Source organism: Cupressus sempervirens, chromosome 8 (assembly GCF_028749045.1).
Source record: "Cupressus sempervirens isolate cs-2001-9-10 chromosome 8, ASM2874904v1, whole genome shotgun sequence".
NCBI lineage: Eukaryota > Viridiplantae > Streptophyta > Pinopsida > Cupressales > Cupressaceae > Cupressus > Cupressus sempervirens.
Window position 1 is genome coordinate 831517511 of NC_143125.1, and position 27695 is coordinate 831545205.

The 27695-nt window shown below is 36.9% G+C and overlaps 2 pseudogenes; one reads left to right on the top strand and one right to left on the bottom strand.

Moving 5' to 3' along the window:
- Positions 1-1027: 1027 nt before the first annotated feature.
- Positions 1028-2189, top strand: LOC149544985 (ethylene-response factor C3 pseudogene; annotated as a pseudogene).
- Positions 2190-22341: 20152 nt separating this feature from the next.
- LOC149544986 (TORTIFOLIA1-like protein 1) lies at positions 22342-26174 on the bottom strand (annotated as a pseudogene).
- Positions 26175-27695: the final 1521 nt, after the last annotated feature.

The window sequence follows — 27695 nt, forward strand, 5'->3', positions numbered from 1 at the left end:
GCCTAAACATGCTAGCGTAGAGGAGATTGAGAAAGAGGTAAATTCTAAACTTCATCTATCATTTTCACAAACACACACACACACACACACACACACACACACACACACACATACATACACGTGTGTGTGTGTGTGTGTGTATGTGTGTGTGTGTAGATATATATACATTTATACACAAATACATTCATACATACATACATACATACATGTGTGTGTGTGTGTGTGTGCGCACGTCCGCATGTGTAGGAACTTTATACATGGACGCCACTTGAATATGCATCTTGATGGGTGCTACATAGGCTCATTAAACTAATTGTACACCTTTTTCTACACACAAGATCATATATTATTTGTTTCTAAAGATATCTTAATATATTTGGCATTAAACATTATCATATTTCTTTCAATGATAAAAAAAAATCATACACAATCAAATCTAGAAACTATTTTGTACATATTTGACATTTATTACAGCCTCAATTTCTAGACATGTCGTATCAAATTCAATACTAGAAAAACAAAACTATTTCAATTTGAAAAATTCAAATGCATTTTATCATTACTTGTTAAACATACGAAAAAAAATAGGTACAAATAGTATCAGGTCACATATTTAAATCATTACATAGATTTATCCATAGATACATTTGACTCAATTTACAATATTGACTTACATTAAAAATTGATATAATAGTAAAAGAAAATTCAAAACTTTAATTTTGATTTTAATTTCCAATCCTCTTATCTCCTTTGCTTTAAACCGATTATTTTTTAAATTGGTAAGTGCGTCAGTTTCTATTAATTCCCTTTCAACATTGTTCAACCCTGTAACTCCATAAAATTATTACTTCAATAGTCACTGATTTATCCTCAAGTCTGCGCATTTAATGAGCCACGAGGTACGGAAATATTGGGGATGGTGACTGTACGGATATTTTTGCACTTCACACGTATACGTCTGTTTTCTTCAAGATTAAGTAAAATAAAATAAAGTTGTTCAACAAGTTTCGGGCAGACAAAATGGAAATGTGAAGTGGCGACCTTATCTAGTTGCAGAACCCAACGCTAAAACTTTCATTTTTAAAAGTAGAGTACACTGTGGGAACGCCACAGCTTCTGACGCATGCCCAATACGCAGTGACATGGAAGATGCCTTCGCCATTTCACGGTTTATAAGTAAATGTACACCATCATGTGTATTCATGAATCAATTGTGTTACAGCTTTGAAATCTGCAGCAACCATTATGTCAACTGTAAGCTCTGGTAACAAAAATGAAAAGTTCCAGAGACAAATGAAGAAGAAGAAGAAGAATTCAGGCAAGGAGAAGTGTGATGTGAGCAAGATGAAGTACAGAGGGGTGAGAAAGAGGCCATGGGGGAAATATGCTGCAGAGATAAGGGATTCAAAAAAGCAGGGCATTCGGATCTGGCTTGGAACATTCGACTCTGCAGAAGAAGCGGCCATGGCTTACGACAGAGCAGCCTTCAACATGAGAGGCTCACGGGCTATGCTCAATTTCCCTAATCACTTTGTGCCCAATTCACCCAAAGAACAACCTTGTGATGACTCTTGTGAAATATGCATCTCATCTGGTTCATCATCTAGTGAAGACCAAGAAAGTTTTAGGCCAGATCAGATCCAGATTGAGAAGAGTGATGAAATGAATGATAATGGTGATGTTAAAGAGGACGTGTTAGAATTGGAGGTTCTTAGCGTGGATTACTTGGAGGATCTGCTGCTTGCATCCCCATAATTACATCCATCTGCTAACAGTTTACCTGGATTCTATGAGTTGTAAGCTGATTAATTTCTAACGGTTTAAATATTATATGTTAAGGCTTGATTTCTATGCTAAAAGTGTTAAATAGTGATGGTCTGGGGACTTAATTTTCTTTTCAATGTGTGATGTTTGAAAAGGGTCATTTTGTCAATGGGCCCTTGGGCCTTTGTTCTACTCATGCAGTTGAATGGTTCACAAAGAGCCTACAAGAGATAAGTCTTGCTGAGTGCAAGGCTCTTACATCTAAGGGATGAGGCCGGGATTGTGCTCTGGTGATTTTGAGGGTGTGGATGCCCCTCAGTCTTCGGCTCTAAGCCAAAGAAATTTCAGACATGAATGGACCTGTATTGAGTTGCTATGGAGTTGTTAAATGATCATAGAACCGTTCAAAAAAATATTCCCTTTTATCTTACCTGTTTCCCTGAAATGACCCTAGCTATTAAGGTCACTGAATTCCAACAGTGTACTGTGGCAATTTGTCAAATAGTTTGCAAACAGGCTCTGATATCACTGCAATGAGCCCAAGCTGGCCCAATCTGATTGTTTTGTTTTGGATTTTTGAGTTTTCTTGTTACTTGGTAATATTTGAAATATCTACTTTTTGGTTTCGCTAACAGTAAATCATAAAAACTCACAATGGAAATGCCATAAGCTAGCAATTTTAATGATACTCAATTGATAGCTTCAACTTAACTGGTAATTACAATTCAGAACCTCGTAGCCTACAAGTTTGGTTGTCGCCAGATGAAATGCTTTGGATTTCCAAATTGTGAATCCCACGTGGTTGTAGCAAGGCCTGCAGAACTAAATCGCCCAAATCAAGCATGCAGATCATCCGATATTGCCGCCTCTTACATGGGTTAAGATGGGTACCAAAGTCAGTTCGCCGACTGCATTTCAACTGCAGATTCAATTGCCCAGATTTATTGCAACAAGGCACAGTCCGTTAGGGTGTGCTGGTACCAAACACTGTAGTCAAATGCCGCCCAAACTATTCTATCATAATCATCTAACTCCTTATATCGATCTTTGAAAACCTTTGCATATCTCTCAACTTCCTCCTCAGCCTTCCCTTCCATTTCAGAACCAATACCTTTGATGTCATCCCGACCATACTTTCTCACCTCCTCCAATAGCGGTTCTTCCTCTTGTTCGTCAGCAATACGGGGTTCCCCAACATCTTCTAAGTCATTGCCTTCACCGGTGGTATTTTTGCTTGATTCCTTGATTTGATTGCTTTAGCGAATTCCAACGGCTTCTAGTTCAATGGTGTCACCAAGATCGCGCCTTCTTCTACGAAAACATGAAACGACCCGCGAGTTATTGGCGTCGCCGGGGGTGGAGTTCGTTTCTGAATTTTTTCCCAAGATCGCCTATCAATACTGTTGTTGGTGGAGCCTGATCGTGATACGCGAATGGAAGTTGGAACAGCTGGTTGCGAAGACGATTAATGCCGGTTGGAAACATCAAATGCGCGTCTGCCCCAATCCGACTTTGTGCGGTTTTGAACCTCCAAGATAGTGCCCAAAATTAATATGGGTTATGTGGCCTGTTTCAACACATAATCTGCCAGTAAAAAAATGCGTGGTAAATGTTTTCAATCTTTACCAGCCTCTCAAACTCATATCCAAATGCATCGAAGCTATCACATCCGCCGCATCGAACGAAACAACTCAGAAAGGGCCTTCCCAGGCTCATAGCCAGCGGAGTCCAATCCGAATGGCCTTCATCTCAAGAACATCAAACCCACCTGAAATAAACCTTGCGAACTTAAATCTACAAATAGCAATTCTCAAAATGAATCTTCCGGATTTGGCCTTAGGCCACAAATTCTGCCCCGATGAAATGACTATATCGTCACCTCCAATCTGCAATAATTCGGATGATATTTCACACCCTCAAAATCGCGTACCAATTGAGAGTTATCGTTCTCAATGGCCAACTGTGACAATTGCCGAAACCCTAGGTTCCCACAATGCACCCGTGATTGAATCACAACCTGGAAAAATCAAGAGAGAAATAATCAACTGCCTGATTCGAATGGAGCCCCGAGGTGCCTATTTATTCTTTTCTCCATCCTCTCCAGAGACTTCTAGAACCCTTTTTGATCTTATCCCTCAAGTGACTTTATTAAATACTCCAAGTAACTTTATTAAATACTAAAGTCACTTTATTAAATACAAGGTCATCTCTTAATATTTATTTATTTAATTAAAATAACTAATTAGTCGTCCTTGGACAACCATTAATTAAATTAATTAAATCGAACTGTCACCAAAAATTTGGGGACATGACAGTCCGCCCTTCCTAAAATTGCTTGTCCCCAAGCAATGGCTGAACCATGACCCAATCAGTCTGCCTGGATCCCAAATGTAAATCTGTGTATCATCCCAATCCGCATCATACTCCCGTGGAGAAATCATCAATACCAGTAACTGAGAAACTGTACCCAACATCCAAACAACTGACACTTCTGATGAAATCATCTGAAAACCAACTGTAGCTGTAAGTAGAAGAAACCATTCTGCAGAACTCAAGCCAACTGAAACATCAACTCTATCAAAACTCAAGCTCCCATCAAAATGACACCTGCACCCAACTGCACTGTAGATATGACAACAGCCATAGGTACCTGAATTACTGCCATCAAATTCAATCTCTGAAAAACTACTCCGGGTGTGTCGATGCTGCAGGCTGAATAACTTGCTACTACCAACTTTATTTTCAAAAGATGGTGCCAATCTATCCCCTAATGGATGATAAGAAACTGGAGCCAATCTACATTTGCGTGAAATAAAGTCTTCTATCTCTGTGTCAAAAGAACAAGGATGAGCGTACCCTACCGTATAATGCCGGTAAGAACCTCCACTCTCTGCTGCTAGCTCATCATCACTGAACTGGTAATCAACATATGGCTCCAATCTCTGACTTCGAGTGACTGTAGGCTGGATAGGATCCCGTGCATTCTGCTCAACAAACCCCTCCTCGAGATCCCTGTAAGGTAGCATAGTAGAAAGGACCCCTATAATCTTCTCAACCAATCTGCAAATAACACTAGTATCATGGATGAGAACACCTTCTGTCACTTTATACGGGTCCAAATGAACACATGCACTATCCAACAAATACTCCATGAACGGTTCAGTGCAGTAAAAATTATACGAGGAAGCATCAATATACTTCCCTTTACACCACAACTGGTCCTCCTGTAAGGGTGGCATACTCAACTGTACCACACTATCAACTATCTGAGCAGAATCAATCTGGAAACTTGACTCTACCGGTATCCCAAACTCATTAAAACCAACTTCTTCCAAACCCTGAACATGTGTGTCAGTCTCAACAATAAGCTCTTCAAAAGCAACTGTAGGAGTGTACTTACCGTCATCTACCTCAGTAGTCAAATGAATTGGGTTTGGGGCTGGTTTTGACCGCAAATGCCCCAACTCCACGGTCACCTCCTTCAACTAAAACTGTGACTTCTGTAGATCTCGCTGTGTGTCCTCTAATGCCTCAGTAGTCGCTATGAGCTCTTGGGAAAGCTCACTCACCTCCTCTTCACGATCCAAGAGGGCCTCATATGCTGTACTCCCCCACTCAACCAAGTGGTCACGGTCGGCTACCAATCGTAAATAATCCTGCTTCAATATCCGAACAGCTTCACGCAAGGCATGAATCTCTGCCAAAGAAAAGTAACCACCGCTGGACTCATCTGTCATAGAAGAACCCCAACCAGTAACAGCCAACAACTGACGAGCAGTATCAAAATGCTCACAAGCGATAGCAATGTCTCGCTCACTAACTTTCAACTGGCTAACCACATGATGGCTCTGGCTAGACTGTCTTCTATAAACTCCCTCTGACACATTTTCTGGAGGAATGTCTTCAAAAATACTGGTCTCTGGATTATTACCATCTATATTTTTTGAATCAACATCCAGAGTGTCAAAAACTGTAGTTCTGCTATCAAGCTCTTCTATACCTAAAGAATCTGTCAAGGAAGCTGAATCTTCAAAACTATCCACTTCATCCTCCCGGATGTCATCAAGGCCGAAACGATCCTGGGACTCATCAGTACACACTAGCAAATATGAAAAATCTTCAACACCTTTCAGCAAGGATGGTCGACTGGAAATATGAACCAAACCCAACAACGGTGTATAAAGACTAATACCAACATCGAACAAACTGCTGGCACAAGGAAAGACAACACCGTGTATTCTGCTAATCAAATCCATGATAGTACTCAAACAAACATTGCTACTATTAAATGTTCTCAAGTCAATTGAATCCCAAACGCTGTTGAAACGTTCTTGAGTCCATATTCGTAAACAAGGAACAGCTGGTAGCTCAAGCAAACTCCTTACCTGAGTAATGTGACCAATACCAATTAACTTCACATACCTGTCTGCCATTGTCCTTGTATCCTGGATGTGAATGCAAGATGAACTCGTAGCATTATCAGCAACCTCACATGATCCTTCTTCGGTCAAAAACTGAGTGCGAGATGAACTTAAGCTCAGCTCCATGTCGTGCTCATTCCTATGTCTCTCCCAATCCTGTAATGCCAAAATTGCTCGAGTGTCCTCAAGCTCGCAAGAAAGCTTGACAACTTCCTCCTCCTTCCTCCTCAAGGCATCTGAATAATCTTTGGTAAGGCTTAGAAGATGATCACGGTCTGATAGAAGATGCAAATAGCTCAGCTTCGTTGTCCCCATTCCTTCACCAATTGCATGTAAGTCACAGCAGGAAGAATTTGCCTGAACTCCCTTATGTCTTCCTTGTAACTGAATCATCTGGATGTGCGCTTCTAACATCTCCCGCATCCTGTCATGATGAGATAAAGAAGCCACAATACTATCTTTGCTTACCTTCAGCTGGCTGGACAAATCATGTGAAGTACTGCCATTCTCATCCTTATGCGACGAAGCTTCTAACTGAGCCTGGTACTCTCTGTCAGCAAAATCATGAATGCTCGAGGTCTGCTCATTTTCTCCAGGCATCTCATTATCATGAACAATGACATCTTTATCATCATCTGAACTCACCAAACTACCTTGAGTATCTGAGACATCACCCTTGGAAAACTTGTATTTAATTGTCTCAACTTGAGTGTCAAGTTGACAGTTACTATCCATCAGCGTAATGTCCTTCACTGCTTCTTCCTGTGGCTGAACTGAAACCTCTAGCTGATTGCACACTTGTTCCTCGAACTCCTCATTAAGGTTCCTCGTAACATCTCTCATTGTATCTGTCAACGCTTCGTGAGAAGATTCGCCAAAACGAAATCCAGTTGATTTACTCACCTTAGCTGGGACGGACAACCTATCAAGCATACGGTGCTGTTTAACCAACAGTTCAGACATGTTATGATTGATCTTTCTGAGCTCGTCCTGAATACCTGAATAGTCCTCCTTTCCACATTTCCGACTCTGAATACTCTGTCTATTACCTGTTCGAGATTGTGTCCTTGGAGACTTTGTGCTGTACCTGTCCATCTTGTTTGAAGTAAAGCGCTGATCACCCATGTAATTCGGTTCTCACCCCACAGGATGGCAAGAAAACTGCTCTGATACCACTGAAATGACCCTAGCTATTAAGGTCACTGAATTCCAACAGTGTACTGTGGCAATTCGTCAAATAGTTTGCAAACAGGCTCTGATATCACTGCAATGAGCCCAAGCTGGCCCAATCTGATTGTTTTGTTTTGGATTTTTGAGTTTTCTTGTTACTTGGTAATATTTGAAATATCTACTTTTTGGTTTCGCTAACAGTAAATCATAAAAACTCACAATGGAAATGCCATAAGCTAGCAATTTTAATGATACTCAATTGATAGCTTCAACTTAACTGGTAATTACAATTCAGAACCTCGTAGCCTACAAGTTTGGTTGTCGCCAGATGAAATGCTTTGGATTTCCAAATTGTGAATCCCACGTGGCTGTAGCAAGGCCTGCAGAACTAAATCGCCCAAATCAAGCATGCAGATCATCCGATATTGCCGCCTCTTACATGGGTTAAGATGGGTACCAAAGTCAGTTCGCCGACTGCATTTCAACTGCAGATTCAATTGCCCAGATTTATTGCAACAAGGCACAGTCCGTTAGGGTGTGCTGGTACCAAACACTGTAGTCAAATGCCGCCCAAACTATTCTATCATAATCATCTAACTCCTTATATCGATCTTTGAAAACCTTTGCATATCTCTCAATTTCATCCTCAGCCTTCCCTTCCATTTCAGAACCAATACCTTTGATGTCATCCCGACCATACTTTCTCACCTCCTCCAATAGCGGTTCTTCCTCTTGTTCGTCAGCAATATGGGGTTCCCCAACATCTTCTAAGTCATTGCCTTCACCGGTGGTATTTTTGCTTGATTCCTTGATTTGATTGCTTTAGCGAATTCCAACGGCTTCTAGTTCAATGGTGTCACCAAGATCGCGCCTTCTTCTACGAAAACATGAAACGACCCGCGAGTTATTGGCGTCGCCGGGGGTGGAGTTCGTTTCTGAATTTTTTCCCAAGATCGCCTATCAATACTGTTGTTGGTGGAGCCTGATCGTGATATGCGAATGGAAGTTGGAACAGCTGGTTGCGAAGGAGATTAATGCCGGTTGGAAACATCAAATGCGCGTCTGCCCCAATCCGACTTTGTGCGGTTTTGAACCTCCAAGATAGTGCCCAAAATTAATATGGGTTATGCGGCCTGTTTCAACACATAATCTGCCAGTAAACAAATCCATGGTAAATGTTTTCAATCTTTACCAGCCTCTCAAACTCATATCCAAATGCATCGAAGCTATCACATCCGCCGCATCGAACGAAACAACTCAGAAAGGGCCTTCCCAGGCTCATAGCCAGCGGAGTCCAATCCGAATGGCCTTCATCTCAAGAACATCAAACCCACCTGAAATAAACCTTGCGAACTTAAATCTACAAATAGCAATTCTCAAAATGAATCTTCCGGATTTGGCCTTAGGCCACAAATTCTGCCCCGATGAAATGACTATATCATCACCTCCAATCTGCAATAATTCGGATGATATTTCACACCCTCAAAATCGCGTACCAATTGAGAGTTATCGTTCTCAATGGCCAACTGTGACAATTGCCGAAACCCTAGGTTCCCACAATGCACCCGTGATTGAATCACAACCTGGAAAAATCAAGAGAGAAATAATCAACTGCCTGATTCGAATGGAGCCCCGGGGTGCCTATTTATTCTTTTCTCCATCCTCTCCAGAGACTTCTAGAACCCTTTTTGATCTTATCCCTCAAGTGACTTTATTAAATACTCCAAGTAACTTTATTAAATACTAAAGTCACTTTATTAAATACAAGGTCATCTCTTAATATTTATTTATTTAATTAAAATAACTAATTAGTCGTCCTTGGACAACCATTAATTAAATTAATTAAATCGAACTGTCACCAGAAATTTGGGGACATGACATTCCCTCACGATTCGTTTTCATGAAAACAGATCAAAATATGCTGATGTAGAAGATTGCAAAGATTTGAGTAATAAAATATTTGAATCATAAATCATCTTTAATTAAACAGTCCTTGTTGATTTATCTCTCTCAGATATGAATGTTCCCACTTCCCGTCTCCTTTTATTTCCCTTAAAACTTATCAACATCTATTGTCTTGCGCATCTCTTGTTTTCATATTTTCTGATAATAGATTAGTATATAATTCAAATCGTTGAGATTTAAAATATGCACAATTCAATCTAAAATCTATAATAGTTCCAATTACATCTCTAAAAGATTAAATGTCTTCTACATCACAAATTATTCTGCTCACAATTGTAGCTCTATTTTTCTTCAATTTTCCTTTTTCCCTTGTATATCTCCATGTTTTATTGCTCTCACATCGAAAGTCAAGTTACTTGTACTTTGTTGACTTATAATCCGGTCAAATGGTATCCGCTTCTGGAAAGGCATCTTAAAAAAAGTAGATTTAGCATTGTTTTATTTGTCTTGTATTGTGAGAAGGCACACCTGCCCTTATTCAATGCATTACTTACCAAATAAAGCAAGTCAAGGCATTGACTTATTAAGCAGGGATTGGTTGTTGACTGAATAAATTATTTGATCAATACTTGTTTGGACGAGAGGAAATTAATTTCTTTTAAATGTTATTGTATAAAATCTTGCGGCTTAAATTTATCAGTTCTGTTTTGTATTCTTTACAGTTAGTTGTCCGTGTGTGAAGAAATAGTACGGCTCTACTCCTTTTTTCAATAAAAGAAAAAGTTGTAGTGATGATAATACATTTGGTTGGCTATAGGATTATCTTTTATTTTGCTTATGATTAGTCCCTCTTGTTCAAGGTGATGACTATAGTATTCAGGTCCCTTTCTTGTAATAGTTCATGCTTCAAAATTTGTGATAAGGCTATATCATTAGCATCAGTGAATAGGAGTGCAGGCGAAGAAGAAAATAAGGATTTTTTTTAATAATGCCAAGGCCCCATTTCCCTTGTTCCCATTCTACTCCACTGCATTTTCATCGTTCAGGGTTTCTAGCCTTTGTTTCTTTGTAAGCCATAGAAGATATTGTGAGGAGGCTTGTTCTTCCTCAGATATTTGATTTGCATATTGCTATATTGCCATGCTTCGCTAGCCTTTCTTTTTTCCTTGAAAAGTAATCTATTAAGTTTCCTACACACATGTTGGCCTCTCATTTTCAATAGACTCTAACTTGGTTGAAGTTTTCTGTAGTTTTTGTAGTATTTGAAATATTGCTTATGGATTGTCAGTTGTGCTATCGATATTTAAGATTATTTTCAGTGGTCTATTGTTAAAATGAGGAATGCAAAGAATTGAATTGTAGGCAATCTTAAAATAATATTGGAGTATAACTGATATGTCTACAATCGATGTCTTCACATTATTAATTTTGACACAATTTTAAATATGATAAAAATATATATATACTATCTATTTTTTCACATATGTGTGACTCATTTTTAATAGTGACTACAACGGTTCATGTAATATTCAAAATATTATTTCCTAGAATAATCAGCTATGAGTATTTCTACATTGAAGGCAATCTATTATCAGTATAAATAAAGAATTGGACAACAATCTAAAAATATGAAACAGAGGTATGACTAATATGTCTTGTTGATAGTCTTAAAAAAAGAAAAAAAATAAATGGGGAATGATTTTATGTTTACAATTCAAAAAGATGACGAGGCTTATGTTTACTTACACTCTCGGGTTGTCTTATTTTCTAAGGTGATGCTATATGTGAGGTTTGAAAGGAACCATTGTGAGCCAACCAAAATTAGAACTAGTAGTAACTTAATTTTTTCACAATGTTTTCTTCGTACATGTAAAATTTGGTACTAATTAATTTGATCCAATCTGGAGGATAACCAATGTTTAATACCTTAAAAGGAATTTACATTGAACTCTATCGCGGGCCTTACCAATATCTACCTTAATTGTGACACGCCATTTTTCCAAGGTAATCTACTTTTCCACCATAAGCCTACTTTGTTCCTCTGAAATTATAATTTTGAAGAATTGCTTCAATCGCAGATCCAAACTTAATTTACATTTTATTAATAGTTTTAAATAATGCTATTGGGTAAAGGCATGAAGATTCATCATTTCTTTTCACAATTCATCTGAATAAGTTGTAGTTCTACTCCTTTATTAGTGATTTTTTCTTCCTATTTTCTTCTATGGCACCTCAAACATCCTTTCCCTACAATGCACAATTATTTTTTGATAAAATCCATACTGGTTTACAAGTTTTATTTTCCTCCAAGGAAAAGAAAGCCACTTTGGTTTCTTTGTCCACAATTGGTTTCAATAATAACTGATTACCAAGATCATAAATGAACTTTGGATAAACTTTGTGATGCAGCCGCTCTATTTTTTAACAAATAAAATGTGTTGACATCTATTCTCTTTGTGAGATGAGGTTGTTTGATACTTAGTCTTCCTTCAAAATTGGTACTTCCACCATGTAGAGAACCTTCAATGTCCTTGTGTACCACTAACAAAAGTAATTTTTCATTGTTCTTTTTTATACACCATAACTTGGAGATCAATGTGTCTTCTTTGTCAATGGTTGTTTCACTTTGTCCTCATAATCTAACATGCATGATAATATTGCATGTGTTTATATCATTTCATCTTTTTGAATGTCATTCATTTCATCTGCCACTTTTCATAACAGTACATGGCACTTCTCTAATTCTTAAAATTTTCTATCATGAATAATTTTTATGAATGCTTTTCATAGAATTTACTTTGATAAAAAATAAAGGTTGATGGATCATATAGCTTTCTTGAGAATTAAGATTATCCTTAAACTTTCCTCCTTGATAGTCATTATAGCATTTTTCACTTGTTAGCTTGAACAATCATCTATTGCTATGTTTTCATGTTTTTCCATGTTATATCTCAAGCCTCATGTTCACAACACTTTATCTTAGAGCCAACTACACCTTCATGGTCTTGGCACTTCATTAGTATTGTTTCTTTTCTCCAGTTTTCTTTATCACTTACATGCATGGTAGAAATTGATTTATGACCACTATACCCTTTCATTCACTATCATATACCCCTACTACAATGTTTGTCAATGCTATTTGATCATTTCTACATTACATACATTAATACATTGAACTGTGAAACTAAGATTAATTATAAGAGGATATGATCATTTCTACATCTTATGCATGAATACCTTGAACCATGAAACTAAGATGAATTATAAGAGGATAGGGATTGTGAAAAAATCTTTCACTCTCTTTACCCATGCATTATGGTGACTCTCCTTATGTAGGATGCTCTTGTCACTATTTTAGTTGTGATATTGCTATCAAGATCTAACTATGTGATTTTGAGTCAAACTCATTGACCCATGTTTCATGAGTAGTGATTCAACATGAATTGATATCTCATGAGAATAATTGAAACACTTAACACTCATTGAATCTAGGTGATGCTCATAGGGGTGAAGCACCGAGACTTCCCAGAACGTCACCCATCCAAATACTACTCCATCCTGGGCATACTTAACTATGGAGTTTCCTCCATGGTTAAAACCAAAGCTTGCAACCCCATTTGAAAAACCTTCACCAATTGTTGTGCCTTATGAACCATTCATTACAAATCCCTTAAGCTCATCAATTGATAAGTAAGAGATAATACCCACAGCATGCCAAATTGTGATATTGCTATCAGGATTTAACTGTGTGATTTTGAGTCAAACCCATTGACCCATGTCTCATAAGTAGTGATTCAACATGAATCCATATCTCATGAGAATAAATGCAATACTTAGCACTCATTGGATCTAGGTGATGCTCACAAGGGTGAAGCATCAAAACTTCCCGAGAGGTCAACCATCCCAGTACTACTCCAGCCTGAGTGTGATTAACTACGGAGTTTCCTCCATGGTTAAACCCAAAACTTGAAATCCCATTTTCAAAACCTTCACCAAGTGTTGTGACTTATGAACCATTCATTAGAAATCCCCTTAATCTCATCAATTGATAAGTAGGAGATAATTTCCACGACATGTCAAATTGTGATATTACTATTAGGATTTAATTATGTGATTTTGAGACAAACTCATTGACCCATGTTTCATGAGTAGTGATTCAAAATGAATCCATATCTCATGAGAATAAATGGAATAATTAGCACTCATTGGATCTAGGTGATGCTCACAAGGGTGAAGCACCAAGACTTCCCAGGTAATACTCTAGCCTAAGCATGCTTAACTACAAAGTTTCCTACATGGCTAAACCCAAAGCTTGCAACCCCATTTTCAAAACCTTCACCAAGTGTTTTTCCTTAGGAACCATTCATTAGAAAACCCCATAAACTCATCAATTGATAAGTAGGAGATAATTTCCACAAATTGTGGTATTTCTATCAGGATTCAACTATGTGATTTTGAGTTAAACTCATTGACCCATGTTTCATGAGTAGCGATTCAGCATGAATACATATCTCACGAGAATAAATGGAATACTTAGCACTCATTAGATCTAGGTGATGCTCACAAGGGTGAAGCATCAAGACTTCCTAGGAGGTCACCCATCCCAGTACTACTCCAACTTGAGCATGCTTAACTACGGAGTTTCCTCCATGGTTAAACCAAAATTTTGCAACCCCATTTGCAAAACCTTTACCAAGTTTTGTGCCTTATGAACCATTCTTTAGAAAGCCCCTTAAGCTCATCAATAGATAAGTACGAGATAGTTTCCACAACATGTCAAATTGTGATATTGCTATCAAGATTTAACTATGTGATCTTGAGTCAAACTCATTGACCCATGTTTCATGAGTAGTGATTCAACATGAATTCATATCTCATGAGAATAAATGGAATACTTAGCACTCATTGGATCTAGGTGATGCTCATAGGGGTGAAGCATCAGGACTTCCCAAGAGGTCACCCATCCCAGTACTACTCTAGCCTGAGTGTGCTTAACTATAGAGTTTCCTCCATGTTTAAACACAAAGATTGCAACCCGATTTGCAAAACCTTCACCAAGTGTTGTGCCTTATGAAGGATTCATTATAAGCTCATCAATTGATAAGTAAGAGATAATTTCCACAACATGTCAAATTGTGATATTGTTATTAGGATTTAACTGTGTGATTTTGAGTCAAACTCATTAACCCATGTTTCATGAGTAGTGATTCAAAATGAATTTGAATCACTACTACATTTGACCTCATTTTTCTACCAAAATTTTTGACCATCAATTAAAAAGGTTTAGGTTGGTCAAATTGTAAAAGGAAAAATTTCATTTTTAAAAAATCTAAGCCCGTCTTTGTTGAAATTTTGACCAACATGGGCTTAACTTTAACATGAAAAAAACATTTTCGACTTTTGATGGAGCACATGAAGGAGATGAAGCTATGTAATGGTTTTCTTTTGTATAAGGATATCATTTGATAATATCCTACACTTGAATCCTCAGTCAATGCTTGGACTTTTCGGAGCTGGGATTTACTCGAACTCTTTTGTGCTTTTATGGTCATCTGGAAGCCTTCTGGCTGCCCCGTATATTTTTGGTTGGGCACGCCAGCATGACTTCACATGTTGTGGGAGAATAAATTTTCTTATATTCACCAGTTTTTTTTAAGTGGGTTGGGAAGATTTGGTTCAAGAAACTAGTCCTAACCATCCAAGAACTCTATGAACAGAGGGAAGTTCTAAATCCAGGCTCTATACCATGGTGACTGGTAATATTATCTTATGTTTTCTTTTAAATGATTTTATCTCATGCTTCGTGAAGAAACATGTATATATTGTGAGGGGGAATTATTCTGTGCTTATTGTGAATGCCCAATAAAGGAAAGTTTGATTTTTAGTGTTTGCCAAATGTATAGTTTACTACCTGCCTACATGTTGGGTCATATGTTCTCCAAATAATCAAATGAATCCTTCAGTCTTGCATACATATGACCGTTGACTGGGTATTTGGATCAGTGCATTTCATTAGCAAGTATTTCTAGTATCTAAATTATTAACAGAAGTCCTGCACATGAATTGGGCAAAGGCTTGAGATTTGACATCAAATCAAGCTTTAGTTTTGTCTTGGAGCTTTGTTGCTGACTGTGAGAAATATATTAAATTAAATTTAACACTCACAACTCTCAACCTAAAAAATTTCTCGGCACTTAAAAACTACTTGGCACATGAAGGTACCGAGTGCCAGTTTTTCTCGGCACTTGAAGGTGCTGAGTCATAGATTGCTCAACACTTGATGGTGCCAAGTGACAGGCAACAAGTGCCGAGTTGGCTCGGCACACAGAAAAATGCTCGGCACCAATGGATGCCAAGTGAGCTTGGCTCACAAAGGAAATGCTTGGCACTTACAACAAAGTGAAGAGGATCCTGAGTGTTTTGTTCTAAACTTAAAAATTATAACTTAGAGGAATTCAACGTGAATGCTTTCACCGTTAAAACCAGAAAGTCAAAGCTTTAACCTTTCAACCAAGTTTCTCAAATAAAATGAATAGAAGAGGAAGAACAATAGATTCAAGTATGCCTGCTTGCTTTTCTATTCAACTAAGATTTAAACTATTACAAAATTTGGGAGCATTCGACTTCAATAAGAAAAACCCTAAAATAACCCTAAACTGGTAAAACTTCAAACAACTTTAAAACTTAAAAAACTTTAAGCCTACAATTCTAATGGCTGCATACAAAGGTGCCTGGAGCAATCACTTCTTCAATAGGACAAAACCAAACAATAATAAACTCACAGAGTGAACAGGGGAAGTACATGCAACTGCAGGCACAAACTTGTTTCCTTCTTCCTTCTCTGCTCTGCTCTGCAACTACTGATCTCCTTGATCTGCTTGAACTCTGAATGAATGAATAAAACATTCCTTTTGTCACATTCTATTTTCCCCCTCTTTTTAGAATTTGAAAACCTCACCTATCCATATTAATTTTTCTGTCTGTTCTGGATGTCAGGGGGGTAGGTGAGTGTTTGGCTCTAGGGGCAAACGTCAACTGCTGCATTAAATATTCCAACACTCCCCCTTTGTCCCAAACCAAAAAAACAAGGATCAATGCTGATCCAAATCAATTACACCAAGATACTCTCTTAGGTGTACAAAAGTTCCAATGCCTAATGGCTTGGTGAAAATATCTGCTAGCTGCTGCTTTGACTTGCAGAATTCCATCTTGATATCCCCATTCTCCACCAACTCTTTGATGAAGTGATATCTAATTTCTATGCATTTTCTTCTCCCATGGAAGACAAGATTCTTGGACAATGCAATTGATGAGATGTTGTCATAATAAATTGTGCTTCCATCCTCTTGCCTTTCACTCAAATCTGTCAAGATCCTCCTTAGCCAAATTGCTTGACATGTTGTTGCATTTGCTACAATGTATTCAGCCTCTACTATAGATTGAGCAACAATAGGTTGCTTCTTGGATGGCCATGAAATTGTACCCAATCCCATATGAAACATGTATCGGAAGTGCTCTTCCTATCATCTAAACTTCCAGCCCAATCACTATCAGTGTAACCAACCAACTTGAAATCATCATTTGCAGTATATAAAATTCCAAATCCCTTGGTACCTTTCACATAACTTAGGATCCTCTTTCCTTCTTGCCAATGGGAATCCTTTGGTGTTTCCATGAATCTGGAAATTAGACTTATTGCATGCATTAGGTCTGGTTGAGTTACAGTCAAATACATTAGACTTCCAACCATACTCTTGTATAATGTTGGATCCACTCTCTTGCTAGAGTCTTCCTTGCTCAACTCCAGACCTACTACTGTTGGTGTGGGGGCTACCTTACTATTCTGCATTTTAAATCTCTCCAAGATCTACCTTGCATACTTTTCTTGAGAGATGAAGATGCCATCATGCATTTGTTTTGCTTCTATGCCTAGAAAGTATTTCAAGAGACCTAGGTCTGTCATTTCAAATTCACTTTTCATGGCCTCTTTAAAATCACCAATTAGAGTCTTGTCATTACCAATAAAAATCAAGTCATGTACATACAAGACAACAATCAATACATTACCATCTGTTGCCTTGATGTAAAGAGTGGACTCACCATTTCTTTTGCTAAAGCCATTGCTCATCAAATATGAGTCAATCCTACTACACCATACCCTAGGAGCTTGCTTTAGTCCATAAAGAGCTCTCTTCACTCTGTATACTTTGTTCTCTTTACCTAAAACTTCATAACCAGGTGGCTGCTCCACATATACTTCTTCCTTCAATAGACCATTTGAAATGCCTTCCACTTGTGCTGAGCTGCAATTTCTATGATAGCACACACGATTTCCATTCTTGCAATAGGGGCATATGTCTCATCATATTCTCTTCCATACTGCTATTTTGTAGCCCTTAACTTCCAGCCTTTCCTTATGCCTATCAATCTTTCCTTCAGCATTGCATTTGGTCTTGTAGACCCATTTCACTCCAATCACATGCTTCTTGGTAAGCAAATCAGTTAGGTCCCATGTCTCATTCCTTTCTATAGCATCTATCTCCTCATCCATGGCTTTACACCATTTCTTCTCTTTGATTGCTTCTTCAAAATATATTGGATCACTATGAGAAAATAATGCAAAAATTAACACTCTCATCATAATCTTCATACCTTTCATCTTGGTATATCTCCCTAAGACTCTTGGTCTTTGTCAGTAACAGGGAGGAGAGTGTAGGATCAAAATCTTCACTGCTGTTGCATTGCCAACTAGCTTGGTTTTCACTGGTACTCAGCACTAACACTCAGTCATGCCTAGAGGAGCTCGGCAATGATTGAACCTGCTTGACTTTTCTTCTATTTGCTCCTTCTTCTTGCTATTCACCAGTGTCTACTTCACTCATAATTGTCACTTTACTTAAAGTTCTTGGTGACTCATCAGTCGGACCATACCAAGACTGATTTTCAAGAAATTCCACATCTCTTGAAAGCAACATCTTGTTGTTCAATGGGTCATACAATCTGTATGCCTTTGATTCTGAGCTGTACCCTGTGAAGATACACTTCACACCTTTGTCATCCAATTTATGCATTTTCTCTTTAGGCACATGAGCATATGCAACACATCCAAACACCCTTAGGTGTTCAACTATCCATCTTCCTCGTGACCATGCTTCCGTTCGAATTCTATCATGGATTGCCTTGGTAGGACACCTATTAATTAGGTAAACTATTGTTGCCACAGCCTCTCCTCAAAATTTAGTTGGGAGACCTTTCTCTTTCATCATGCTCCTTGCCATTTCAACAATGGTTCTGTTCTTTCTTTTAGCCAATCCATTCTGCTATGGTGTGTAGCTAGCTATGAGCTCCTTCTTTATGCCATGTTTCCTGCAAAAAATTACAAAAGAATTGGAGGTATACTAGCCTCCTCTATTTGATCTAAGGACCTTGATGTACTGTCCACATTCTCTTTCAGCCTGGACTTTAAATTCTACAAATTTATCAAATGCTTTAGATTTATTCTTTAAGAAATACACCCATGTCCTACGACTAAAATCATCAATGAATATCATGAAATAAGTACTCCGCCCAATGGAAGTAACTTGCATAGGATAGACTAGGTCAATATGCACTAATTCTAATGGATATCTAGCCCTCCTAGAATTTCCAAAATTAAAGGGAATCCTATGTTGCTTACCAAAAATACAAGCCTCACACTTGTCACATGAATTTCCTATGTGTGAAAAACCTTCTACCATTCTTTTATTTGACAATAAATTTAAAACAGCATAGCCAAGATGACCATACCTGAGGTGCCATAGCCATGAGGGGTCTTCAATCACACTCCTTAGAGCTACTTGTGTGTGAGGTGCAGCACAAACTTGAGATGAGAAACATGTCTCTATCTTCAAGGGAAACATTCTGTTCTTTGTCATTTGAACTACTACAAGTAGGTTCTTGCTCCCATCCTTTTCGTGAATGACACACGTATTATTCTCCATCAGCGCCTTGTATCCATTTTGAATGAGCTGACCAATGCTCATCAAATTGTGCTTCATACTAGGGGTGAAATACACATTTTGTATTTCTTTCTTCTCACCTTTCTTAGTGCGGACCATAATAGATCCTTTGGGCACAACTGGTAGGGTTCCATTGTTACCCATCTTAATTTCTGATTTGAAACTCTTGTCAATGAATGAAAACAAGGTTTCATTACCACTCATGTGGTTGCTACATCCACTATCGAGGTACCAAACCTCAAGGCTTCCTTCTTCACCAACATTACACTTGATGAAGGCAATGACATTATTTCCACTTCCCATATTCACATCAGCCGCATTTGCTTGTCCTGACTAATCATTTTGCTTCTTCCAGCATTCATTTGCATAATGCCCATATTTATGACAGTAGTAACATTCTACATTACTCTTATTTGAGTTGTAGTTTTTCTTACCTCCTCTTGAGGTATTTTGAGAGCTACTCCTCCATCTGCTCTTCTTGAGCTTTCTGCTGTAGTGTTCCTTTGTCCTCCATTACCTCGGCCTCTACCTCTGTAGTTTCTGCCTGAGCTATTTCTTCCTCTCCCCCTTCCTCTTGGATTTTTCTAAGCTTTTAATTCTTGCTCTTGGGAAGATGAAGAAGTAGATATGTCGATCCTATGCTCATGGGTTTGAAGTGTACCCATCAACTCATCCATTGTCAAAACAGTGAGGTCTTTTTCCTCTTCAATGGTCATGACCAAATTGTCATATTTATGAGGTAAAATCCTCAATATCTTTTCCACTATCCTCTGCTCTTGATAGTCTTCTCCATTTGACTTCAATTGGTTAATCACATTGGAGGTCCTTGAACTAAAGTCTACAACTGATTCATTTTCCTTCATCTGAGGGTTTTCAAACTCCCTCCTTATATTCTATAGCTTTATAGTGCAGACTTTACCAGTCCCCTTGAAGTTTTTTTCAAGGATATTCCACACTTCCTTTGCATAATTTTCTGCTACAATTTTTGGGAATACTGTCTCTATCATTGTTGCTTCAATCAAACTTAATGCCTTAGCATCCTTCCTCCTTGACTCTTTCAAATGAGTCTTCTATGCATTTGTGAGGGCAACATATTGAGTTGGATTAATCACATCATTGAATCCATTGACCACAAACTCCCACAAATAATTTGCAACCATTATGGTCTTCATCTTCTTTGCCCGTTAAAGGATGGTGGCTGCTGCCATATCTTTCCTACATCTCCTACCATGTCAAATATTTCAAGAAAACAAAATGCCCTAACTCATTGTGGATGTGGGGCCTCAAAGCTCTGATACCATGTGAGAAATATATTAAATTAAATTTAACACTCACAACTCTAAACTTAAAATTTTTCTTGGCACTTAAAAACTGCTCGGCACATGAAGGTGTCGAGTGCTAGTTTTGCTTGGCACTTCAAGGTGCTAAGTCACAAATTGCTCGGCACTTGATGGTGCCGAGTGACAGGCAACAGGTGCCGAGTTGGCTTGGCACAAGAAGAGCTCGGCACACAAAAAATTCTCGGCACCAATGGATGCCAAGTGAGCTCGGCTCACAAAGGAAATGCTCGGCACTTACAACAAAGTGAAGAGGATGTCGAGTGTTCAGTTCCAAACTTAAAAATTATAACTTAGCGAAATTCAACGTGAATGCTTTCACCATTAAAACCAGAAAGCCAAAGCTTTTAACTTTCAAGAAAGTTTCTCAAATACAATGAATAGAAGAGGAAGAACAATGGATTCAAGTATGCCTATTTTCTTTTCTATTCAACTAAGATTTAAACTATTACAAAATCTGGGAGCATTCAGCTTCAACCAGAAAAACCGTAAAATAACCCTAAACTGGTAAAACTTCAAAAAAATTTAAAACTTTAAAAACTTTAAGCTTGTAACTCTAATGGCTGCATACAAAGGTGCCTGGAGTAATCACTACTTCAACAGGACAAAACCAAACAACAATAAACTCACAGAGTGAATAGGGGAAGTATGTGCAACTACAGGCACAAACTTGTTTCCTTCTTCTCTACTCTGCTCTGCAACTACTAATCTACTTGATCTGCTTGAACTTTGAATGAATGAATAAAATATTCCTTTTGTCACATTCCATTTTCCCCCTCTTTTCAGAATTTGAAAACCTCACCTACCCGTATTAATTTTTCTATCTGTTTTGGATGTCAGGGGGGTAGGTGAGTGTTTGGCTCTAGGGGAAAACATCAACTACTGCATTAAATATTCCAACATTGTCCCTGAGGCAATAAATGTGAAATATCTTTGTTCAAAGGCTACCTATCAAGTTGTTTGCATGGCGTTATTTTTTAATGAAGTGTTGCACGGTGTTTGGTCAAGGTGTATCTTGATACACATCTTTATTAATGATTCAAAGGTTTGAACTAGTCATAAATAACAATACTAAAACATTATGTCAAATAGACTAACAATGTTAATAGGACTTTACTTGGGTATTGATAGTGGAATAGGTTAGGATTAAAATGTTGCCAATCCTAAATTGACTGTGTGTTCACTGATTCTTTTTATTTTAAGTTATAGCTTTGAAAGATGTTTAAGATATAGGAAATTAATCCCAACCTTGAAAAATGAAGTCTGATGTTTGTGATTATTTTGAAAGGCCAGTTGTAATGCTGGCATATCACTGAGATTCATTTTAATCATAGCAATTGAAATCATAAATAGGTTTAAACGGTGAACATACAGTCACAAAATCCGCTAGCTACTCTCAATACCAATCGTTGTTTGATCTTGGTCTTATGTTCAATATTGACACTCTTCCTTATAGATGTATTGTTCATAAATGTAACCTTTCTGATAAATTATAGGGTTTGGAAATAAATATAACTTGTTTTAAATATCAAATTATATCAATAGAATACAATTTTGAGAGTCCGACAAGACTATGGGACTGGTGTCTATGACAAAGGACCAACATCTTCTTTGGTGGAAGAAAGTGTTCAATTGGGACATTTTCATGCCTAAAGAAGAGAACATAGCGAAGCTCTTGACTCATTTTTTGTCAATCTCCATTAGAAGAAAGAGCAGTGCTGACACAAAAAATATTTTCTACTCTGATTACCTACCTTTCAATGAGTCCACCATCCAAAGAATAGACAACTTGGATGCACTTTGAGCAATGAATTTTCTATTTGAAGAATTAGAAAAATGTTTTGATGAAGCCTCTCGTAAGGCTAATAACATGTCTTTCTTTACATCAAGAGAGAAGCCCAGATAATTTGAGTCATTTCTTGCGATCAAGTCAACAACATGAGCATCAAGAAAAAATGTAATATAAATGAAATAATATAAGAAACTTATATTGGTTATTTTTTTCAAAATGGTGCTTTGGTTTGGAGACTTGTGCAAAAAATTGGAGAAAAGCAAATTAAATGTTGGGCACAAAAGATATTCTAGATTTGAAACAAAAATTAGTGATCCCCACCATTGATTTGGACTAGTCTCTATGACAATCATGCAAATGTTGAGGGATATAATATTTAAAAAGACCTCTTAAAATTTCCTAATAACAGAGAGATGGGGATGACATGTAAATGATGCAGTCATAGTAATTGTTTTAAGGGACTAGATTAATATAATCTTTGGAATTAACCAAAAATCATAACCTTTAGCTAAAGAAATAAACTATAAATTATCATTATATCAAAACAAAAGAATACACATCCTATTAGTATGGGTTCATTGCATAAATCACCTGTTGAATCCAGGGGATTACTAAGTTCCCAAGAATTTTTGCTTCAACAAGAAATGTTTAAGAGCTTGCATCATTTCCAAAATGGTTCCTTTAGATAAATGTTCTAGCATATGACCAGTTGGATTCATAAGCCTAATCAACAAGAGATCATCCCCAATGCAAAGGACCTCACCAAATGCTGACTTCACATCCCCTTTTCATAAGAATTCTACCAACCATGTCCAAACACTCCAAAAACTATCACTGCCCTAACCTATCTTACTATTCAATACATTGTCAGTGGCTGTTGGCCGTGAATTTTCTTTCACAAAATCATGCACCTCTATTTTTGCATCATTTCCTACAATCTACATACAAGAGAAAGCAATAGCTTCATCTTCTGATACTTGCAATGTGCTCCTTACTAAGGGACCCTAATTAGACCTATTTATGTCTTGTGCTTTGGTAAATATTTGATTTCTTTCCAAATTTTCCAATATAGACCTCTGAGTGTCATTTGAAATAAACTAAGTGGTCACCCTCTTTGATGTCCCCTAGACATCTACCAAGGGATTCACCATAAAACCACCCAGCAAGCCTTTGAAATTCCTATCCCATATATCAGTCCCCATTTCAGGTTCGTATGATGCACCTCTTCCAAACCTACTCATTGATGACCCCTTAGATGTAGCAAGTTGTGTAGGTGGATATCTGCCTTTATTTTTCTTCCAAAATTTGGAGCTTAAAAGCACAGAACTAGGGAATTTATAACAAGTAGCCCTTCCATCTTCAATAATAGTGATCCTACCAATTGGTAAAGAAAGATCCTGAGCCATTTCATCTACAATTCTTTCTAAACCATGTACCCTTTTTTTCTAGAGAATGTAACCCATCTTGTGAGCTTCCCATAAACATCTAAGAGGACAACAGCTGAAAATAAAATTTAAGTTTTTAACTATCTAGAAACAAAATGCAAGAAACTGCAAACAATGATAGTACTAAGCACATTTCAAACTTTATGCTCAGTTAATTATTGATCTATCATCTGTGTCTATACTTCATAGTGCCCCCAAAAAGTTTTAAATTCCATCTAGGCATGCATAAAATCAACTAACAGGCTAGATCAACAATGAATACAACTTATGCTTGGTCCTACCATCCATTATAGTTTCTATAAAATTATCCAATAAAAGGATAAACATATTGCTTAAAAAATGCACAAAGAAAAGCAGAGAGTGAAAATAATCAAAGAAACACTTGAACACTCATCACATAGCCTCTATTAAATGAACACCATCTAGCGGGCCAACTTTTACTTAGAACATGAGAGCCCATATAAATACAATATCTTTAGATCTAGGCTTTAGCACACTACTAAGGAACATATCAAAGCTTGCTGACAAAGACATTCTAGGGCAACTATAACTTGCAAGTATCATGATTACCATTTACAGGCATATACAAAGTACTCCCATGGGAACATGTGTATCAGTTCTTGCTTAAGATATCTCTTCAACATGATTCTCAACACAAAACCACAAAAATATTAAGCTTGAAGAAACATGGATGCTAACATTAAAAAATGGCCTCTTCATCATGATTTCTCACCTAGATTCAGTGAGTGCATTTTTCATTTCATGTTCATGAGAGATGGGTTCTTGTCAACCAGGACTCATGAAATACTGGTCAATGAATTTGACTCAAAACTTACATGGTTCAATCCTAGAAGTAAAAATTAAGTTTACCAACTAGAGTTATCAAGAAGTCTAAATAACTGACATAATCAAAAGAGTTGTTGGCACTTTAAAATTTAGATAGTTTCCAGATACATTTTTTCAAGAAGTACCTGCTAGTTTTAAGGTCAATAATAACTTAAGGAGAAACTAGAGTAGCCTTCTTCTACACATCATCTTTGTCTCTTCATGAGTTAACCTAAAATTTCTCTTATTCCCTATATCTTGCAAATATTCTTAATTCACTTTGACTTTCCATGCACCTACACTAATATCTTAGATTCTTTGAATATTGCAACATCTGTCAAAGAATTTTGAGCCTTACCCATGGAGTTGTACTGTAAGCTTTCCAAATCATCAAGAAACAAAAGGAACATTTTTACTATGTTGGACTTGTGAATGATTCTATGGCAATAGAAATTACAAGCACTTGACTAACTTTTAAATTTATCATAAGAGCTTTTAGCCTTTTACTAAAATGGGTGAGAAGATAATAGGATTGTTGTCATTAAAAAATAACTGAAAAAGTAGTTAAACTAGCAATAGTGACCATAAACACTTATGACAAATTACAAGCTCTGAGGTTGGACTCAATAAAAATGGCTGGAATTTGAAATGAGAAACTTGAATATAAATAATAGAATCTTACACTTTTCTTTCTATTGAATATATGATTCATAATAGAGATGAATGGATGATTGTTATAAAACATAAAAAGAAATAGATTGCACACAATCAAACTGCATGGTTTTTATTTCTCATACATGTCAACTGAAGGGAATCTCAGGAGAAATACTTGATATCAATTCTTGAAAGAATTCTAACTATCAAATTTGTTATGATATTGAATATAAACTCGTACATCTTCAGCTTTTCCAATTTAAAACAGTGGGATATTTTGTAGACATAAAAAGATCAAGATTTTAGCAAGTTACCTTCATAAGATCCAACAAGTTGGATTGTTGATTTTCAATCTAAACAAGTTGTTCCCTAATCATTGCCAATTGATTTGAATAGTGGCCATTGCACTAGATCTTAAAACTATTTCTGCATACATTGCTTGTGTTCAGCTTCTCATTAGGAATAGTCTCAACAATGGGTTTCAAATCTAAATGTTGGTCAGGCACAACACATTTGGTGTCACAGTCTGAGCTTCTGGGGGCTTTTCATTTTTCCACTATCTCTATATGTTTGTATCTTCATCCATGATCTAGATCTAAACCTCTACAATCTTTCAATTTAGCAAATGAACTTTTACCTTGACATCTTCCTACTTAATATCTTCTACTATCATAGCTCTTCAATCCCATTTCAATTTTGTCAACTGTGTAACCAAATCTTTCTTAGTATTCCTTAGAGTAGATACATCACCTCATGCATTGAAGCTTGTGACTGCTTCTAAAATCTTCTTAGTAATCTTGCCTAGTTTGTCTCAAAGCCAGAAAAACTGATTATGAATTTTACTCAATACGATTCGTATCCATTCAGGTTCAATGAAAAAATAAAAATGTTAACATACTATGCTAGTTTTATCTCTCCTACTTTCTTATACTCATCTTTCAAAGTTCCTTTCACACATGATGACTCATATTGCCTGGGAATATCTTCATCTCCTGATTTCCTAACATTCTTTTAAACTGTAGATTTTTTAATTTGTGTGATAACATATCCTAGTAATTGACATAGAACTTAGGCTAGAGATGGACTAATTTAGAAAGAAGATTTGAACGTGTTAGAAAAGGCTAAGTCAAAACTGAAAAGACTTAGCTTCTTAAAAAGAGTCCTATTAAAGCCATTTTTTGGTTGACTCCTTTGCTCGAGTTTACCCAAAGTTGGAGAGTTTGGCTGAAGTTGGAGGTATGCCATTATAACCTAGAGAGGTAGTCCATTCCAAGTCATTGTGTTTCACTTTCCACTTAGTCTTTATGGTTTTCTTAGAGAGAGTCTAATTAATATAGTTCTAATATAGTTGTCCTCATTAAAAGACAATGTTTGTCAATGCCAATGTCTACTAATTTTTCTCTTCAATTTCAAGATTTTCATACTTAGAATGAAGTATTTTCACTAGTGGACAATGGACTAGCTACAATGAAGAGCCACATGACCCCCATGCCATGGCCTTTTCAACAAAATTAAACTTTTTTCATCAAGGAAAATTAACTATTTCAAAAGAAACATTAGAGGTAAATGTTAGTCCAATTTGAAAAGCATTTAGTTTGTTGCTATTACTAATTAAATGAGACATGCTTGTCATTTGAGGTAAATTTTCTATTGTGAAACATGCACATCCATCAAAAGGATGTTTATCACATCCCTTCTCAAAATCAAGGACATTGTTAAGAAATAGATTGGAGGTTCTTTCTAATATCCAACAAATATCTTAAATACATGTCAAGATATTACTTTAGGAAGATATTAAATGTGTGATTTAATTCAACTTTTGGCAACCTAAGTTATGGATATTGTGTTTTCCTATAGAATGCCTTGTATGTTAGTTGGCATGTTTGTCATAAACTAAGTTAAATGTTTTTATTATCTATAGGCAAGACATTACTTAAATGTATTAAATCATACTTTTTGCTGATGCAAGTAGAGAGTGCCATACTTGCATTGAATTGTAGCGGTGCTTTTAATTCCCCTGGACTGGGTATTCTTGATGGTTTTTTTACAAGTTTGTTTATGATAATTGTTAGTGAGGTAGTATTATGTTTTTGAATATTTTTCTTTTAAATTGAATTCACTGGGATCATTGCATCATAATTGCTTCTTGTAGTATGACTTTTAAGACTTCTAGTATGTTGATTACATGTTTTTTCCCTACAAGATTGGAGATGAGACTTTCATTATTGTTGCACTCATGGAAATGTGTCATCCAAAGTCTATTGTCTTGCTAGGATCACCATTAATCAATTTCTCCCTCTCAGGAGGCCTCAGAACTACTTTTCTATCAATAAACCATTCCCCTAAATGAGAACAATATGGTCAATTAAGACCAAGCCATCATA